Below are 18,935 nucleotides of genomic sequence, written 5' to 3' on the forward strand. Positions count from 1 at the left end.
GATGGCTCACACAGAAAGGAGCAACATGGGGCTTCCCTGGTGGCGCAGTGGTTTAAGCATTCGCCTGCCAATGCAGGGGACATGGTTTCCAGCCCTGGTCGGGGAAGATCTCACATGCCGCGGAGCAACTAAACCTGTGCGCCACAACTGCTGAGCCTGTGCTCTAGAGCCCATGAGCCACGACTACTGAGCCTGCGTGCTGCAACTACTGAAGCCTGCGCGCCTAGAGCCCGTGCTCTGCAACAAGAGAAGCCACTGCAATGAGAAGCCCGCGCACCGCAACCAAGAGTAGCCCCCCGCTCGCGGCAACTAGAGAAAGCCTGTGTGCAGCAGCAAAAACCCAATGCAGCCAAAAATAAATAAATAAAATAATTTTTTTAAAAAAAAGGAGCAACATGACGCTTCTGCCGTATTTCAGTATGCCTGGTTAATCCCCAGAAAGTTAGGAAGCCTATAGACAGAGTCCTGAGCCTCAAAGACATGCCTTTCCTGTGAGAATTGGGGAATAAATGCAGGAACACAAAGAACCTCACCTTTAGATACTGTATTGCCAACACCTGAGAGCCTCATAGAAATGCAGAATCTCAAGCCCTTCCTTGGACCTGTGGATTATAATATGCATTTTAACAAGAGCCCCCCTGTGATTAATGTGCACATTAAAGGTGGAGAAGCACGGGTCCCCAACAGAACTTTGCACCATGATGACAGTGTTCTTTCTGTAGCTGTGCTGTCCAATATGGTAACCACTAGCCACTTGCGGCTACTGAGCACTTGAAATGTGGCTACTGCAATTAAAGAACTGAATGTCTAACTTTTAATTTAAATTAACTGTAAACAGCCACATTTCGTAAATAATTAGCCATGTCCCTAGCAATCCTTTAATGCTGTTTCCAATATTTTTGCTACATAACAAATACTATGGCAGCCACTGTTGTGCATGTAGCCACTCCCCCCCATAATTTGCAGTATTTCTGAATTAAAGAGCATACTCATTTCTAAGCCTTTTCATGTGTACTGACCTATTACTTTTAAAACAAGTTCTAGCAATTTACAGTGCTGTATCAAGATGAGTCAAATGTCATTTTGAGAACAAAACACTACTTATTTACAGAAGCAGTGCTTGTTTCCATACTTTAAAGATCCTTCTGGTATTCTTTTAAAACTTTTCCTGCAAGAAAAGGAAGAGATTGTGGGGAAAAGAATATTTTGAACTCCTGTAGGCACATCGATATAACTTAGCAAATGACCCTTTGAAAACACTAATTTAACTAGCTCTCAGTAAGAGACACAATAATTTTCTATTAAATCGTTAATCTATGGATGAGATTTAAAAGTTTACAATTTATGGCTTTAACTGCCTAAGTATTTGTTATACATTTTATTATTTTTAATTTTTTAATTGAAGTAGTTGGTCTACAGTATTGTGTTAATTACTGCTGTACAGCAAAGTGATTCAGTTATACATATATATATACTTTTTAAAATTTACTTTCCCATTATGGTCTATCATAGGATACTGAATATAAGTTCTCTGTGCTATACAGTCAGACCCTGCTGTTTATCCATTCTATATATAATAGCTTACATCTGCTAACCCCACCCTCTCACTCCATCCCTCCCTCAACCCCCTCTCCCTGTGCAACCACCCGTCTGTTCTTTATGTCTGTGATTCTGTTTCTGTTTCATAGATAGGTTCGTTTGTGTCATATTTTAGATTCTGCATGTAAGTGATATCATAGGGTATTTGTCTTTCTCTTTCTGACTGACTTCACTTAGCATGATAATCTCTAGTTGCATCCATGTTGCTGCAAATGGCATTTGTTCTTTTAATGGCTGAGTAGTATTCTACTGTACATATGTACCACATCTTCTTTATCCATTCATCTGTCCATGGACGTTTCGGTTGTTTCCGTGTCTTGGCTATTGTGAATACTGCTGCTATGAACGTAGGGGTGCATGTATCTTTTTGAATTATAGTTTTGTCTGGATATATGCCCAGGAGTGGGATTGCTGGATCATACGGTAATTCTATATATTTTTAGTTTTCTGAGGAACCTCCATACTGTTTTCCACAATGGCTGCACCAACCTACATTCCCACCAACAGTGTAGGAGGGTTCCCTTTCTCCACACCGCCCCCAGCATCTGCTATTTGTAGACATTTTAATGATGGCCATTCTGACTGTTGTGAGGTGATACCTCATTGTAGTTTTGATTTGCATTTCTCTAATAATTAGCGATGTTGAGAATCTTTTCATGTGCCTATTGGCCTTCTGTATTTCCTCTTTGGAGAAATGTCTATTTAGGTCTTCTGCCATTTTTTGATTGGGTTTGTTGTTGTTGAGTTGTATATTTGTTGTACATTTTAAATATCATAAACTTGACAATAGAATGTGTACTTGCACGGTACATTCAGAATAATGAGTGTGTACTGTATCTCAGGGAATCAACGGAGGAAAACAAAGACCCACTTGGTTATTCAAGAATACACTCCATTCAGGGGAGGGGACAGCAAAGACTAGAGACAGGAAGGGGAAAGGTGAGGTTTCCTACATCCAGCTCCCACACCAATGAAAGGTGGGAGCCCAAGCAAGTTATTAAAAATAATGAAAATGCACATCAGCAAGCTTTACTAATGATTTTGACTTAATAAGAAAACAGAGCAGATGAAATGGAAGCAAGTTGTACCTAAATAGTTAGGCTTCTAATTTTTTCTTCTCATGACAAAATTGAAAGAAAAAGTTCAGATGTTTGAAACAGCCTTATTGCTAAACTTAGAAAGAGACCACATTCTTTGATCTAGTATCTTGTATGGCGTTATTATATAAACTGAGTTGAATGGACAGTCCATAAAAAAATGTGTAGGACACCCTCCTGTCCCCACTCTTTGCCACTGTTTTCCTTTATTGGTGACATGGGAAATTTCAGATATAAGTCAATATTATTTTTTAAATTCTGAATTAAACAATGTTGAGCTCCTCTCAAAAAACCTGCCTATGCCAAGTAACATAAATTGTTGGCAGAAATTGTATGTGATCTTAAAGCATAAAAAGGCACCCAACATTTCCCTTTTGTGGAATTTGTGGTTATTAGGAAATCAGCAAAGGCCACCGCATAGTAACAGACATAAAACCCACTAGGTGGCGCAATGATGCAGAAATAAAAAAGACTGCTGTTTCAAATTTAAAACTTCAAAACGTAATTCGGGGAGATTAGAAACAAACTTTAAAAATTACAATAAAACCCCACCATTATAGCTTTTATAAGAGGCAAGGTACATTTGCAACTCGAAGGAGAAAACTAAAAGAGGAAAATTACACTTTTATTTGTCACCCATTAATATTTTTTAAAAAGCTACTAGATATTACAATCAATTAACATCCTATGAGGTTTTTGACCCTGCTCTGGTTGTGGGATAGTCAAAGCAATTTAAACCAGCTGGAAGGTAGAAGACAGCATTTTCTAACTGTTAATCGCAGGACCTAATTGGTATGGTGGTACATATTCCAGGAGAAAAAGTTACAGGATTTAGAGTTTCATGTAGAATGTGGAGTCCATTCACTGGTTCATTCAATAAATATTTATTAAACACCTTTTTCATGCCAGGCATTGTACTTAGCACTAGAGATTAAACAGTGAGGAAAATAAACAAGGTCCTGCCTTCATGGAGCTTACAGGCTAATGGGGGCCCAGCTGTAAATCAAGGAGCCTGTCAGCAACTGTAGAACTAAAACTGTGACACGTGCTTTAAAGGGCAAGTACAGAAAGGTCTAGAATAGGAAGAACTGGCCTCTCCAAGGACATCAGGGAAGGCTTTCCTTCTTAGTGACCCCGTGGAAATAGGGAATGCAACCCACTGAGGGAGGACAAGATGAGAGACCACCACCACGGCTGAGGCACAAAGAGGGAGGCAGATGGGGGAGCCTGGGTCTCAGTAAAGATCTTGGTCTCATTTATGAGTAAAGTAAGTAAAAGTCTGAGGCAGATCAATGGCACAAGTGGATTTGTAGTTTTATATATTTGAGTCCAAAGTCCTCATTTTACTGAGAAGCAGGGAAGAAATCTAAGCCTAGGTCAATAGCCCCAGTAGATTACTGGGTACAAGAGGTGGGAAGAAGGAAGTAAGGGAGAGGTGCACTGAATTCCCAGGGCAGTAACGGCTTTCTCAGGGCAGCTGAACCCCAGGGCCCACCCAAGGGTTTAAGCCCCAGTCAAGATCCCCTTATACTGTGAGGAAAGAATAAAGCAAACCATAATTTCTAAGCCAAGTTCCAAAGCCACCTCTGCAAGTACATAATTTAGGAGTGGGCAAGAAACTGCTATCAGGGCAGGAAACAGGAATGTTTACCAGGCATTCTGAGAAATGGATGCAGACACCAAAATAAGCCAAAGGACCAAGGGAACAAACTGCACCATCAAGAGTGCTCATCAGGGGGAATTCCCTGGAGGTCCAGTGGTTAAGACTCAGTGCTTTCACTGCTGAGGGCCCAGGTTTCAATCCCTGGTCAGGGAACTAAGATCCCACAAGACCCGAGACACGGCCAAAAAAAAAAGAGTGCTCATCTGAAGAAAGGCAACAACCAAAACCTGTCTATTGAAAGAAAATTCAGGTAAGGACTTCTATTGCATTTGCCAGAAGACTCAGGCTTCTGCTTCCCCGGAGGGCTGGGGCCAGGGTCCAGACAACAACACAACACTCTCCAGCTGTTCTAGTTTGCCAGTGGATGAGTTCTCGGTTTGTCATTAAGCAGCTGTAAAACCTCTAAGTTTGCTGAACATCTCAGGTGTTAATACCCACCTCACAGGGTTCTTGAGAAGATCAAGTGGAATTTTATGTGGAAGTTTTTTTTTTTTTTTTTTGCTGTACGCGGGCCTCTCTGTTGTGGCCTCTCCCGTTGCGGAGCACAGGCTCCGGACGCGCAGGCTCAGTGGCTATGGCTCATGGGCCCAGCCGCTCCGCGGCATGTGGGATCCTCCCGGACCGGGGCACGAACCCGTGTCCCCTGCATGGGCAGGTGGACTCTCAATCACTGAGCCACCAGGGAAGCCCTATGTGGAAGTTTTTACAAACCAGAAAGTTTCACACAAATGAAGAGTACTTCCTATATTAAATAAATCTCACTCTAAAAAAAGGCAGTATGATACACATTTAATAAAAGATTTTGGAAATAGATAGCATTTAGTCATTCAGCATTTAAGTATCTACTATGACTCAGGCTTTGAAAACAAAGGCCTATCGACGTAGAACACAGTCCCCACTCTCAAAGGTTGCCTTTTTTAGGATACAGAAAGGCCTGGAATAGTCTAGAGAACAATGGCAGTGAATGTGTACTGAACTGGGGTATCAGTCACTGATCTATCAGCCTCAAGCCTTTCCAAATCCATTAATTCCTCTTCTGCGTTACATTTCTTCACGACTTTGACCACGACAGTGGTTTATCATATCTTTGAAGTTCCCCCCGCCCCGCCCCCGCCACAGGAAAGAATGAATTGTTTGGAAATGAAATAGCCAACAACTTAGAAATGCGACAAACATTATCTGTTCCAAAGCTGGAAATGCAGAGCATAAATAAGAAAATCCAAAACACAGACACATGTTTTATCGTAGAGGGACATCTCAGTTATATGGCCTTTCAACATCTTAAAACCAAAATGAGCTTTGACATATACTTTCTCCACACTTTCTTGTACTTAAGTTACTGCTTAACCAGAGGAAGTCTACACTCATAATTTCTCGACTGGCCTGTTACCAGTCACCTTCCGAGACTGAAACCAGAAGCAAACCAGCCCTTCAGTGCTAAGATCCATACTCTTCTGCATCTGGCTTTCCCATAGCCAAGGGGGACCTTGGACAAGAGTGTCCTCATAAAGCCAGAACCTTTCATAAGTCAGCATCTGACATACCTATACCCAGATGGCAGAAAAACTGCCTAGAAACCAAGCATCCTGCTTCTGGAAGTTCTAAACTAGTGCCCAGCAAACATTTATTTAAAGGGCCACATAGTATATATTTTAGGCTTTGCAAGTAGAGGATATTAAATAGATACTTAAATAGCAACTTAAAATGTGACCATTAAAAAAAGGTAAGAATAATTCTTAGCTACCAGCAGGAAAAAACCCAAAAAACTGCCCAACCAGGCAGCCGGCTATAGTGTGCCAACCCCTAGTCCACACTTATGCAAAATTTAATAACTGACTAGTAATAGATGGGCAGGTGTCTGTTCACCAAGCAAGGCACCACGTTTAGCCAGCGAGGTGCTCACAACCAGCACACAGAGAGGTGCACACACTTCTTGATTCCTGCTTTCCTTCACCTTGGTTTTCACTTCTATCCTCAATAAGCCTTAGAATTATACTCAGCACCCAGTCACTATTTGGGGATAATCCTGTTTTGTTTGCTTCTTTCTTTCTTTTCTTTTTCTTTTTTTATTTATTTTTGTGGTACGCGGGCCTCTCACTGTCGTGGCCTCTCCCGTTGCGGAGCACAGGCTCTGGACGCGCAGGCTCAGCGGCCATGGCTCACGGGCCCAGCCGCTCCTCGGCATGTGGGATCCTCCCGAACCGGGGCACGAACCCGTGTCCCCTGCATCGGCAGGCGGACTCTCAACCACTGCGCCACCAGGGAAGCCCTCTTTTCTTTTTTTAATTAATAAGGCATAAGTTTTTAGTGGGTACATAATACAAAAGTTAGGTCAATTCAAAGTGAACTCGGGACTTCCCTGGTGGTCCAGTGGTAAAGAATCCACCTTCCAGTGCAGGGGACGCGTGTTCCATCCTGGTCGGGGACTAAGATCCCATGTGCCGCGGGGGCAGCTAAGCCCACGCACCACAACTACTGAGCTCGAGCGCCTCAAAGAGAGAGCCCGCGTGCCACAAACTACGGAGCCCACGCGCCCTGAAGCCTGTGCACCACAACTAGAGAGAGAAAACCCGTACGCCACAACTAGAGAGAAGCACAAGCGCTGCAACGAAAGATCCCGCGCATGCCTCAACAAAGAAAGATCCCGCGTGCCGCAATTAAGACCCAATGCAGCCAAAATGTTTTAAAAAGCAAAACAAAACAAAGTGAAGTACACTTGGTTTTGGTAGCAACTTAACTTCTCTGGTTATATTTTACCTAAAAAATCTGAACTTGTTCACAATTTCCAATCACATACCACAGGGGAAACTGGCCTGAGATCAGAATCTTGCTTCAGATAATCCTCCAAGTGGATGATTAACTACAGGTAGGCGCGTTATCAACACGCTTATTGGGCAAGAATGAGGAGATGTGTTGGACACAGAGAAGTAAAAACCTTTGCTCCCGATCTCAAGCTGGGCTGCTGTCTGTGTACCCTCACAAAAAGACAGTAAGGGTGCGGCACCCACAACCCAAGACAAATTTAAAGAGAACGTGAAAACACTAGAAGTTTCCATTGCCCACCATGAAGTCTGACTTAGAATCTGGTCAGAATTAGAATCTGGTCAGAATTCTATATATCCAGCTTGTGTCAGGGCTGAACTTAGAACCAATAATTAGCATTTCTAATTGTGTCAACCTTATTAGACTGTCCATGGAAGCTCATCGAACTCATCAATTCTGGATCCTGGGAGAAGGAAGCCATGCAGTGAGGCAATGAGGAAAAGACAAAAGCACCCTTAATAAGACTCCAGGGGGAACAGGAAGAACCAAAGTTTATATCTGGAGCCTTTCTAGCTCTTTCTACCCCTTGCTGGTTGCTCTGGCTTTCAAGGTCCTCCTACCCCAAAGCATTCAAAGGTGAACTCCCAACACACAATGTCTGCTCCATCAGCAAAATGTTCTGGCTCCCAAATTCCCTCTCTACCTTTATCCCCAACCCAAATGCTCACTGTATCAATGCTTGCAGTCTCAGCTAGATATCAGAAAAAGATGACCTACTTCCCACTAAGTGTGAGTGCCTGGTAACCTACACCTCTCGGTGTTTTTTTAAAAGATGTACTTTGACCCTGATGAAACACGTGATGGAATTCCGATCCTTAACAGGCAAGTTCACAAACACAGCACATCAAAGATGAACACTCTTTCGAATTCCACAATCCAGACGCTTTGCAGCCACAACCAGTTTTTCTTGACATTAATTACAATTGTTTTCTGTGGGATGGGATTACACAGTCATTTCTAACTAGAGGCTGTGGACTTGAAGACAGTGGACTCCCTCTCACTTGACAAGACAGTCTTAATATTTCTATAACAAAATTATGATTTTAACTAGTTGTCTATGAAATCTACTTCCCCATAAAGCTGTGTCTTACACACCTTAGCGTCTCTGGGGCATCCTACAGTAATGGACACACATGGGTCACTGAAGAATGAAAACATCTCTTAAAAACACTGATATTTCATTGTGACTCATGATTCCCTGAAGGAAAAATTTCTATATACTTTCAGTGATAATGTGTAAAATCCTTCAAATCAACAGAGGGCCGTTAGCTTCTCCCTCTTATTTCTCTGCTCATATGATTCTGAAAAGCAGAGGCTGGGAGTTGAAAGCACCTATAGGTTTCAAATTAAAGGGACCTTGGCTCAAATTCCCTCCCTGTCGTACAAGCTATGTGATGCTGGACGAGTTACTTAACATTTCTGAGCCTCGGTGTCCTCACCTATAAAATCGGGTTTTAGGGGCTTCCCTGGTGGCGCAGTGGTTGAGAGTCCGCCTGCCGATGCAGGGAACGTGGGTTTGTGCCCCGGTCCGGGAAGATCCCACATGCCGCGGAGCAGCTGGGCCCGTGAGCCATGGCCGCTGAGCCTGCGCGTCTGGAGCCTGTGCTCCACAACGGAAGAGGCCACACAGTGAGAGGTCCACGCAAAAAATAAATAAATAAATAAAAAATCAGGTTTTAACACCTACCCCCAATTGGTTGGGAGGATTCAGTGAGATCTGTACCAAGGGTCTAACACTGCATCAACCACTTCACTACAGAAAGGTCTGACTGCATCTTACTTTGTGTCCTGGGCCCCCTCACAATTAGGCATTTTACAGAGACATCAGGAGTTCTGATGGACACTTGGGAACTGAGCTGAGTGAGCCAACCCCCAACACACCCCTATTTGCAAAAATCAAGGACACAGCTTCAGAGCCCTTCTACAAACTCCATTAATGCATATTTTACATTTGTTGGTCCAATAATGGAATGGATGTTGCAGCTTCAAACAGTCTCCAAGCTACCTATAAAGTGCTTTTTTGGGGGAGGGGCAGGTGGGAGGGGGAACACAGCAAGGCAAGAGAAAACATACCCAGGCCAATCTCATTTCAGTTTTTTAGGACTTACCGTCTCCATTCTCTTCCTCTCACCTTCCTTCATTTAATGAGCAACTATTCTATGCCTGGACTGGTAATGCCAAGAATCAGACCCGCCCTTGAGAACTCACAATCAACCCCCCACATTAAAAGTGACCCTCCTCCCAACACTAGGCAGAATCCAGGCCTCGTGGAAAACACACTGCTCTTCCGAAAGGATAAACACACGCACTGAAGTTTACATCTAATTGAGGACTTTTTTTTTTTTTTTTGGCAGTTCACTGTTTTCCAAGCATTCGTTTCGACTAAGCTCAACCCAATCAAAAAGCTTATGTGCCTTCTCAGGAAGATAATAACCTATCCAATGTAGCAGACTACACAAATAGAGCCAACATACCCAAGTTGGAAGAGATGAAAGAGACAGACAGACGGACATGACAGCACCCCAGTTGCCAGGGCACTTGGCTGCATAAATCACTATCCCGTATATAAAGCCAAAAGGACAAATCTGGTGACTGGAGTGATATATGACTGCTGTTTTCTCAGGACAGTTCATTACTGGGATATAATCCAATCAGGCCAACATTTATATGTGATCATCCAATCACACTCAAAGACAACTGAGAACAACAATGCCATTGTTCCTTGGAGCTTATTACTACGCTAAAGCCAAGTGAGCTTCCTCGCCCCACCCCCGCCCAGTGACATGTGTACTCTCCTTGGCTCCTGTTGTATTAATAAGTGAGAGAGATTCTTTAAGACAGTGCATACTGCCTGCAAATATTCTGTGGTAATAAACAGCAAAACCATCACCGATGTATGATTTCTGGACAAAGTAAATCACAACCACGAAATTTAAGAAATTCAGAAAGTTTAGCAATGCCCGAACTAATTTTATTTTTAACCAAGCTCTGTTTCCCCACATTTTATAGAGGAATGGCCCACAGAGAACTTTATCTTTAAAAAGCAGATGACTAACCAGTCCCCAAATACGAGGTTTCAAGGACTGAGGAGGGTGATGACGCAATGCCAGCAGCCTTTCTTAATCCCCTAGCTTCTGTGGAATATCAGCTCATGCCAGAACCTGACTTTTTTTTTTTTTTCCTTAATTTTAAAGGATATTGTCAAATAAAAATAAAGCTATTTTACAAAAATACACAAAGCAGCACCACACGGCCCTTCCTCAGGCTGTAACACTACTAGCTGAAATATTTATAGGCACCTGGATCAGAAATACCTACATGTTTCTAACCAATCATTTTTGGTGAAGGAGTGAATTAGGTCAGTGCCCTTAAGAAGCTCCCTTTCAGCTCTATTTTCCACTCTCCAAACAAAGAAACCCTTTGTGCATTGTATTAGCCACTGTAAACTGTTTGGACATCCATTGTTAGTCCTGGCCGACTGGATAAGTCTGGCGAAAAAGAGATAAAACAGGAGATTCTGTCAATATATTTCTAGCACATTCAAATTTAAGCAAGCTTCGCACAGAACCAGCTCACTCTAACCGCTAAACAAGTGGCTGAAATGAAGTTACTATTCATGCTTATCTTGGCCCTCAGAATATATGCTTTCCTTATCGCTTCAAATTTCTCTGAAAGCAGCCTTCAGAAGTAGCACTGTAGATAGAAGCCTAAAATAAAATATTAATCAATAAATTGCTTGGCCAGTCTGCTTCTAGCTACTTTCCTGAAAGCAATAATAGTAAGGTCCCTAATCAGTCAGGGTCACAGGGAAAATTATTCGAATGAGAGGGAAGATTCACAGACATTCTAAAATAAGAAAAACTCAGTTCTTTCCACATGAGACATCATTATAGGGAGGATTTTGCCAAAATTGAGGCTATATTTTTAAATGTTTCAAGAACAATACATTATGGCTCGTACTTCACAAATAAGTAGGACAGACACTATTGCCAATGTTTTGGTAGACTAGAATGTGCTGTCAGCATGAGATCTGAGGCACAAAATAGGATAAAGATTGAATCTCTTACCATCTAACTTGTCAAAAGATAAAGAAGACAGAGGGAGGAAAAGGGGACATTCTCTTCAGCCCATCTATAAACCAGATTTACATATCACCTTTTACTTTATTAAAAACTAACAAATCAGGGGAGGGATAAATTAGGAGTTTGGGATTAAAACATACACACTACTATATATAAAACAGATAACCAACAAGGACCTACTGTATAGCACAGGGATACTCAATATCTTGTAATAACCTATAAGGAAGAGAATATTAAAAAAGAGTATATATATTTATATATATGTATAACAGAATCACCTTGCTGTACACCTGAAACTCACACAACATTGTAAATCAACTTTTTTTTTTTTTTTGGCGGTACACGGGCCTCTCACTGTTGTGGCCTCTCCCGTTGCGGAGCACAGGCTCTTGACGCGCAGGCTCAGCGGCCATGGCTCACGGGCCCAGACGCTCTGCGGCATGTGGGACCCTCCCGGACCGGGGCACGAACCCGTGTCCCCTGCATCAGCAGGCGGACTCTCAACCACTGCGCCACCAGGGAAGCCCTCAATAAAATTTAAAAAAAATTAAAATAAAAACAAATAAATCAAAATGACTTCAAAAAGAAAATACTCATTACGTTTCATAAAGTTATACGTAAAAGCAGCAGCTCTTAGAATCAAGTCACTTCTCAGTCTGTATTAACTTGTAGGCTAGCAAACTATAATTTCTCAAGCTTACTCATATAGAAAAGTACCAAGAATCACAGAGCAGTTGAGAATCTGAAGCCCTTCAGAGAAACAATACCTTATGTGACAGGTAGGACTTATGGTAGCATCCACACTCCAGCAGGTGATTATAAAGTCAAAGGACTGATTTCTATAATTCTGAACACGAATTATAGAAAGCAGTCCTCAGTAATAATGATGATACAAGTAAATTATAACTACTGCCATTAGATTGCCACTGCAACCCCAGGAGGCATCTATGCCTTTTGTTTGCTGGCACTCAGCTTCCTCTAGTCCCAGAGACCAGAAGCCCCCAATCCCCTTGCCAACAGGGTACCAATGAGGTGCAAGTATTTATTTAAGATCTAAAAGGATGAAGGGAAGCAGATGCCATTTGTTTTCATTTTCCTGTAGCAGCAGTCATAGGCAAAAACTGATTTCCCAGACCTGAGCTTTGCAGCTACCTCCAAGCTCCCTACCATATCAGCCTCCTCTGGGCTACAGAGACTGAGACGGTAAAAGGGTTTTTTGGAGGTCGTGGCTCAGGGCAGCAGCAGCTTTCTAACTTTCTAGGGGGCAAATCAGAGACTAGCAATGGGCCCTCCTGCTCTGTAGGCACCTAATTCTCTCCATTAAATTTCACTCTCCTTGAACTAGCTAGAATGATGTCTGTTTTCTTCACTGAACCCTGACCCAGAGGGTCTGTAATGTCCATTTCACAGCTGAGAAAACCAAACCTGAGAAAAGTAAATTGCCTAAGGCCAAGCAAGTAAGTGGCAGGACAAGAAGAATTCACACCCAGGTCTGCCTGACTTCAACATCACAAAATGAAAGTTAAACACACAGAGTGAAAGGTAAGCCTATCTCCAACCCATGATCCAGCAATTCTACTCCTAGGAATTTACACAAAAGAAATGGGTGCGTAAGCCCACAGAACAAGCTATAGGTGATTTTCATAGCAGCTTCATCCATAATAGAAACAAAACAAAAACCTGACAACAACCTGAATATCCGTCAACAAAAGAATGGATAAACAAACTGGTAAATTCATACAAATGGAGTATTTACTACTCAGCAATAAAAGAAAAGAACTACTGAATTGTATAACAACACAAAGGTTACTCTGAGGAAAGAAACCAGACACCAAATGCTGATTGCATTTATACAGATCCTCTCAAGGTGAAGCAAGACTATAGGATGGTGAGAGATGTCAGGAGAGAGGTTCTCTTGTGGGTGGGGTGGTGAACAGTCGGAAAAGTGACGAGAGAACCTTCTGGAGTGATGGAAAGTGCTATTTTTTGATCCAGGTGGTAATCACACAGGTGAATACATTCACGTAAAAGTTCATCTGGCTCTGCAACTGGATAGTGGTGGTGGCTGCAATAAGGTTGGGAGGGAGGGGATGGGGGATATACGTCCGCGTATAGCTGATTCACTTTGTTATACAGCAGAAACCAACACACCATTGTAAAGCAATTATACTCCAATAAAGACGTTAAAAGAAAAAAAAAATGGTTAAAATAGTGGATCTTATTGTGTTTTACTACAATAAAAAAATCAAGCTCTCCACTTGAGAGTTGTACATTTTACTGTCTGTAAATTATACTTCAATTTAAAAATTAAAACTAATAATATAGAAAAAGCTCCATTGTGAGTAAGCAGGCTTTGGAGGACAGACCCAAGATACCACTGTTCCCACAGGAAAATTTTTCTCAGTTTCAGGTAAATGTTTTTCACCTCAGTTCTCTGGTAAATTGAGTCTACCTTTCCTGCCTCTTCCTGACTCTTGAGTAAAGACATCTGCAAACTGTGCGCTTAAGCAGTATAAGCAGACCAAATACTTCCCCCAGACCTTTGATTAAAATCCAAATTAGGTTCTGCTAGAAAGAAGGCCACCGATGTTCAAAATGAACTCGTTGCCTCTTCATTGCAATGTGTCGCCACCTGACTGTTTTTAGACACTTAACAATAACGCCAGAAGGAAAAGCACGAATGTTTCCAGTTCCATTTCTGGAAAATTTCAATGGGTGTCTGAGATGCCACAAATCTCTCTCCCCTCTCAAAACTCACCCAGACACTAAACAGACCGGGCCAAGGCAGGCGAAGTGCTCTCCCTGAACTTAGGCAGAAAAACTTTGATGTGCCTGAGGTAACCCTGAAACATGGCTGCTGGCGAGTGACTTCACATCAGTCAGTAACAGTGAATGAGGTCTTGCGACAGTCACCAGGAGGCCCGTCTTCAGCGCATTTGTGAAGAACAAATCAGAAAGGCTTCCCAGTGGCAGGCCTGCCTTACCTTCCATGCTCGTGTTACAGGCAATGCGGTCCCTGGGAGAGAAGTCCATGGGGAAAGGAGGGGTGCTGGAGGCTCCCAGGATGCAGCTTTTACTAGGAAGGATGGAGGGAAAGAGGAAGGAGAAAGAACGATTCTCAGGAAGCCCTGGGAGATGGCTGCAGTTGCTGGCTTGGGGCTGCAGAGTGAGGAAGAGAATTCAGCACCCACTGAGCTGGTACATTATTTAAGCTGCAACTGAATAATAACACTGGCATGTGCACGCTAACCTGTCACAGGCCAGGAGGCAAATGATTCAGCCCGAGTGAAGAAGGGTAAGGGAGAAACTGGACTTCTAAAAATGAGCTCACCAGGAAGTTTCTTCTAAACTATTCATTCTTTTCAAAAGCAGAAATGATGAGTTTTTTGTTTTTTTTAAAGATCGGGTTTTTTAAATTGTTACTTTTATTTATTTCTGGCTGCGTTGGGTCTTCGTTGCTGTGCGCGGGCTTTCTCTAGCTGCGGGGAGCGGGGGCTACTCTTCATTGCAGTGCGTGAGCTTCTCATTGCGGTGGCTTCTCTTGTTGCGGAGCACGGGCTCTAGACGTGTGGGCTTCAGTAGTTATGGCTCGTGGGCTCTACAGTGCAGGCTCAGTAGTTACGGCGCACAGGCCTAGTTGCTCCACGGCATGTGGGATCTTCCCGGATCAGGGCTTGAACCCGTGTCCCCTGCATTGGCGGGTGGATTCTTAACCACTGCGCCACCAGGGAAGTCCGGACGAGCTTTGCTAATACTAACTCCTTCAAAGAATTTCATTCTGCTTTGCTAGATATGTTTGGCAACAGCCTTCCTAGGATTGAGAACGGGCTACTTGCCTCACACAGGTACATCACCCCTTCTCCCCGCCACCCAGGCTCTCAGGTGCTCCGGGCAAGAGGAGGCAGAGAAGGAACCCCACAGCCTAGGACTTGGAAACTTCCCTTATAAGAAATGGCTCTCAGCGGATGGAAACAAACAGCTACACTTGGAACATTATTTCCTCCTCCGAAGAACAAAGCTCCAAGAAGCTACAAGTCTTAGAAGAGAAGGTCAGTAAGTCCTACTGATGACTAGAATGCATTATTTCCCCGGTTCACCTTCAACTAAGCGACAAAGTCTAGAGTATCTGCAGTGTCCTCTCATCTCTGTCAAAGGTTTTTCTAACACATACAATGGCAAAGATACAACTGGATTCTGGGATTCCCTGGCTGTCCAGTGGTTAGGACTCCAGGCTTCCAATGCAGGGGGGCCAGGGTCCAAAGATCCCGCAAGCTGCGTGGCATGGCACCGCTCTCCCCCCAAAAAAAGAAAAAAAAAAAGATACAACTGGATTCTAATCATTATCTATTAATTACAGCCTAATAACTCTTACCGACCAGCAAACTATCCCAATAATTCTCTCTCACAATGTATTACATATATTCTCTCTAAATGCCTCTGACTTGTCACTAACTATATTGTCACTAACTATAAATATATAGCTATACATTTAGTTCCTTGCTTATATAGGGTGTCAGATGAAGCATACTATAATTAGTTTTCAAAGATGATGTCATTTTCTCTTGTGAACATAATGTATATATTTCATATGGCTGAGTAAAGTCTACAATACAAATAATAATTATCATATTAACTCTGAAATCCATGTTTACATATGCATATGGGTAAAATTCAGTAAACATTTGTATTCAAGGATGTGACATGAAGTCTTTGCCATAATTAATGGTATAATTTGAAATTCTGGGGTCAGTAGAGCTTCCTATGTAACACCCAACAAATATTTTACTCTCAAAGGATCTATCAAGAGTCTTTCACCACTACTACCGTTCCTGCCACCCTCCAAACTCTCCAACCCCTCAACATTCACACACAATGATGGGGAAAGAGAAACACAAATAGAACCTATAATCTATGAATATTCTAATCAGGCTAAATATTTAGTTTGAAAGTAAAAATAAACATTCATTATTACAGAAATTTATACTGCTATGGTTTGCAACACACAATGATGTATAAGTGACTAAGAAAAGCTGCATTATGTTTTTAAGGTTAAAGACCTGATTTAACTTTAACCATCTGGCAGAGGCACTAAACAAATCTGTACTGATTTTAAATGACTAAAGTTACTAATTGAAAGCCTAGGACTTCTCATAAAGAGTATGCACAGACATACAATTAGGGATTCTGCTGACTGAAGCGAAGTGTTTTCTATTGTGGTTTTATTCACCTATTATGAACATGAACTTCAATTGCTCATTTCTCCAGGTCACGGCAGGGTTTCTTTTTTCCTACCTCAAGACTTCCAATTCCTACAACAATCCTTGTTAAAGCCTATTCTGCAGACCCAATAAAAGCTCCATTTTTAAAGAGTTAGATGCATTACATGTGAGGCTGCCTGGGTCTCTGTATTCTTAGGCGCTGATGGATGGTGACTGAGATACACTTGGTAACAGAGTGATGTCCCCCAGGAGTGCCAAAGCATTTCCCCCTTTTCACTCTATCCTACCACAAATGTCACACCAACAGACCTTAAAATTGCAGAATGGCTTGCGGGAAGCAAAGAAAGGAATGAGACTTAGGGAAGACATTAAATAGCTTCACGAATACACTGTCTGCAGCAACAGAAAAGAGAACTGGGTGGACAAGAGCAAGATGCGCATATTAAGACACAAAGTCCGTCAAATTCAACTTTCCTGGCTTTTCTGGGCCAGTCTGTGTCCGACTTTCCTTAAGGTGTGGTTGAGGTACACCTAGCTCTCCATACCTAAGCGTCACACTCGTATTTTAAGAGTATTTTCCAAATCTCAGATTTCAAGGGCTGTCTTCACAGTTTTGGCCTTATTCTCATACCACTCATCCTGATAATTTACTATTTTTCTTAAGTCGAACTCACCGTTTTATTTCATACTTATTTTTGCCTCATTCTAAGCAATCTATCCATGAAATAAATGAGTTTGGTGACCGGCTTTATGTTTTTTAGTCCTGAACTACAAGGGTCATGCACAGTAATTAAAGAATGGGCTATGTCCCTCCCTGTGCCACCTGTAAATCTGTCTGCACAGCACACTTTGGAAACAACACTGTTTTGAAGACAGCAAAAAAAGGCAGAGAAAATGTTTAATTTAATAGCCATTTTTTCAATATGACAGTCCTGAGTCTCCCTTTTGAGTTCACAGGTTATCGAGACTGACACAGCTTTGGGTGATGGAGGCGCGAGCCCCCTTAAAAAACCCGAATGAAACAGTCACCGTCATGGGAAGGCCCATGCAGGCCTGCCCAGGCTCTAGCAGTCAGATGCTAAGTTCCAAGAAGGGCATTTTCTAATCAAGCTGCAAAAGCGGAAGCAGGTACTTTCCAACTCAGAACTCTCTTCCTCACACGGTGCCATAGGCAGCGTACAAAGTTAATCGACTGCTTTCCTAGGTAACCTTCAAACCTGGAACTAGCTACTGCCAATACCGGATGTTAGGACTGAGTGCCTGATAACTTTTCTCCATTACTGTTATACAGGTTTTGCAAAATTTTTAATGGGAATGCCACCTCAGACCCTCATAAATTTGCCAGCTATATGAGCTTTCTCTTACAAGGGTCGTCATAAAAATTCTTGTGGGGACGAAGTAGGTTCTAAATCGTTTTAGGGAACATTTCTTTTTTAACCTTAAAAAAGCCCATGTAGGGACTTCCCTGGTGGCACAGTGGTTAAGAATCCACCTGCCAATGCAGGGGACCCAGGTTCGAGCCTTTGTCCGGGAGGATCCCACATGCCGCGAAGCAAGTAAGCCCGTGCACCACAACTATTGAGCCTCTGCTCTAGAGCCCACATGCCGCAACTACTGAGCCTGCGCACCACAACTACTGAAGTCCACGCGCCTAGAGCCTGTGCTCTGCAACAAGAGAAGCCACCGCAATGAGAAGTCCATGCAGCCCAGTGAAGAATAGCCCCCGCTCACTACAACTAGAGAAAGCCCATACGTAGCAACAAAGATCCAACACAGCCAAAAATAAATAAATGAATAATAAAAAAAAAAAAAGCCCATGTAAAACATCGAAGTTTTTAACCCACTAAATAGGTGTTGAATCTAACTTCTGTCTGACTGTATGTTTCTGACCCTGCCCCTTGGATTTAGGATGAAGAAACAACTCAGTAAAACACATGAGATAATCATTCTGCCGCACCCACCCAATTTTCAATGGAAAATGCCTCTCAATACCAAGGCTGGCTGGTCCAAGGCCATTCCAGCCAGCACTTGTTGGCCCCCATTACTGCTTAGAGTCTGACCAATGAGGCATTTGATAGGGTGTCAGCTCTCAACCTCGATAAACTAATCTGCAGCCACAGCTCCTCAATGGGGTTTGTTTTAGGGATTAGGCAAGGAATTCCCGGATGGCTCATATTCTTGGTAGAGGTATGTTAAAAGTTTCAGCGTGATTACTAACCCTTCCTGAATCTTCACCCCACCAGCCCCTCCCACACCTCATGCCACACCCCAGCCAAATCTGCATAACTTTTAACTACGGAACATATGACAGTACACAGGACTACAGTGGCCCCGCCTAGTTTCAAAAACTTTTCTGTCTCCTAAAAAGAAAGCCTTCAGAAGAGAAAACCTTGCTAAGCTCAAAAGTCACTGTAGGGGGATTTCCTGGTGGTGCAGTGGTTGGGAGTCTGCC

The 18,935-nt window shown here is 42.7% G+C and overlaps 1 protein-coding gene and 1 long non-coding RNA gene across 5 annotated transcripts in view; one reads left to right on the plus strand and one right to left on the minus strand.

Moving 5' to 3' along the window:
• Positions 1–18,935, minus strand: part of TJP2 (tight junction protein 2) — a 138,064-nt gene that overhangs the window by 61,954 nt on the left and 57,175 nt on the right. The gene's annotated exons all lie outside the window — the stretch shown is intronic.
• Positions 14,489–18,048, plus strand: LOC116755643. The gene is made up of 3 exons (XR_004350415.1): positions 14,489–14,559; positions 15,110–15,313; positions 17,988–18,048. It is a non-coding gene; the product is annotated as an uncharacterized LOC116755643 (long non-coding RNA).

This window comes from Phocoena sinus, chromosome 6, assembly GCF_008692025.1.
Source record: "Phocoena sinus isolate mPhoSin1 chromosome 6, mPhoSin1.pri, whole genome shotgun sequence".
Lineage (NCBI taxonomy): Eukaryota > Metazoa > Chordata > Mammalia > Artiodactyla > Phocoenidae > Phocoena > Phocoena sinus.